Here is a 1,986-nt window from a genome sequence, read left to right on the forward strand (position 1 = left end):
TGTTACACTAGTGGTAGATGTTTCAGCTGTAGTTGTGATTGTGGAGGGCTCTGTTGTTGTAGATGTTTCAGCTGCATTTTCTGTGATTCTGGAAGTCTCTGTTGTTGTAGATATTTCTGGAGCACTAGTGGTGGATGTTTCAGCAAGAGTAGTGATTGTCAATGCCTCTGTTGCTGTAGATGTTTCTGCTGCACTAGTGGTGGATGTTTCATCAGGAGTCGTGGTTTTCGAAGTCTCTGTTGTTGAAGATGTTTCTGCAGCACTAGTGGTGGATGTTTCATCAGGAGTCGTGGTTTTCGAAGTCTCTGTTGTTGAAGATGTTTCTGCAGCACTAGTGGTGGATGTTTCATCAGGAGTCGTGGTTTTCGAAGTCTCTGTTGTTGAAGATGTTTCTGCAGCACTAGTGGTGGATGTTTCATCAGGAGTCGTGGTTTTCGAAGTCTCTGTTGTTGAAGATGTTTCTGCAGCACTAGTGGTGGATGTTTCATCAGGAGTCGTGGTTTTCGAAGTCTCTGTTGTTGAAGATGTTTCTGCAGCACTAGTGGTGGATGTTTCATCAGGAGTCGTGGTTTTCGAAGTCTCTGTTGTTGTAGATGTTTCTGCTGCACTAGTGGTGGATGTTTCACCAGGAGTCATGATTGCGGAAGACTCTGTTGTTGTAGATGTTTCTGCTGCACTAGTGGTGGATGTTTCATAAGAAGTTGTTGTGATTGTGGAAATGTCTGTTGTTGTAGATGTTTCTGCTGCACTAGTGGTGGAAGTTTCAGCAGCAGTTGTTGTGATTGTGGAAGTCTCTTTTGTTGTAGATGTTTCTGCTGGACTAGTGGTGGATGTTTCAACAGGAGTCGTGATTGTGGAAGGCTCTGTTGTTGCTGTAGATGTTGCAGCAGGAGTTGTTGTTGCTGATGAATAATCTGTTGTTGGTTCATAAGAAAACTCTTATCAGTTTAGATGGCACTTGCAAAAGCAATGACAAAAAAAACAATTGTGTGTAGAATTCGTATGTAGGTTTTTACAGAATACTTGGTGAAAAACCATCATTACTGACCAAAGTTTATTTAAAATCATGTCTAATCTGACCATTTTACCAGCCTGTACTTTGTCTCACACATGTACAATACAAGATTTGATCAAACATTTGCCTTTAATGTTTTGTCAGACGTACCTGTATTATTAACTGAGAAAGAAGTTATGTTCAGGTCACTGATAGTGTCTGTGTCACTCAGTAATGCTTCTGCTATTTGGCCTTCTGATGGGATATCCTCTGTAGAGTTGAAAACGAGTTCCGATGTGGTAATGACCGACCCCTTGCTGAAATGCATTTTGTTTTAGAAATACTGTAATATTGGAATTATTTCTTTATATCCCCACCTGAGTAATAAATGGGTTAATCGCAAGTATGTGTTATCTCTCATAGTTTTAAACAAACACAAAGGCATGTTATTTAAAATAATCAACATTGAAGTTTATATTATTTACCTGAAATTTAGTACAATGACTCTAAGGAAGGACGTAAACTCCTTGAAAATGGTTTCAAGCTGTAACAAAATACAAAAAGTTACAATGAACTCTTATAAAACTACGACAAATTTAAAGTATTTCTGAATAAATGTAATTGCTGTTTATACATTAATGTATTATGTAGTGAATACAGTATGTTGGCCTGAACTCACATGAAATCGGACAACTCTAGCCCTATTTTTGAAAGATGTAGACTGTGAATCACTGAGGTCCTCTATAAATGCATCTTTAGAGCGGAACACCAGCTTTATTTTCACTTCATTTACAAGCTCCGTTGTTGTAGATGTTTCTGCTGCATTAGTGGTAGATATTTCTGCAGGAGTTGTTGTGATCGTGGAAGTCTCTGTTGTTGTAGATGTTTCTGCTGCACTACTGGCGGATGTTTCAGCAGCAGTTGTTGTGATCGTGGAGGTCTCTGTTGTTGTAGATGTTTCTGCAGCACTACTAATTGATGTTTCACCATGA

At 39.1% G+C, this 1,986-nt stretch overlaps 1 long non-coding RNA gene across 1 annotated transcript; it reads right to left on the reverse strand.

Moving 5' to 3' along the window:
• Positions 1-844: 844 nt before the first annotated feature.
• On the reverse strand, positions 845-1,538 carry LOC107703736 (uncharacterized). Its single transcript, XR_001635854.1, has 3 exons — positions 1,480-1,538; positions 1,166-1,311; positions 845-914 (listed from the first exon to the last, which is right to left on the reverse strand). It is a non-coding gene; the product is annotated as an uncharacterized LOC107703736 (long non-coding RNA).
• Between the last annotated feature and the right edge of the window lie 448 nt (positions 1,539-1,986).

Source organism: Sinocyclocheilus anshuiensis, unplaced genomic scaffold, assembly GCF_001515605.1.
Source record: "Sinocyclocheilus anshuiensis isolate Anshui unplaced genomic scaffold, SAMN03320099.WGS_v1.1 scaffold274, whole genome shotgun sequence".
NCBI lineage: Eukaryota > Metazoa > Chordata > Actinopteri > Cypriniformes > Cyprinidae > Sinocyclocheilus > Sinocyclocheilus anshuiensis.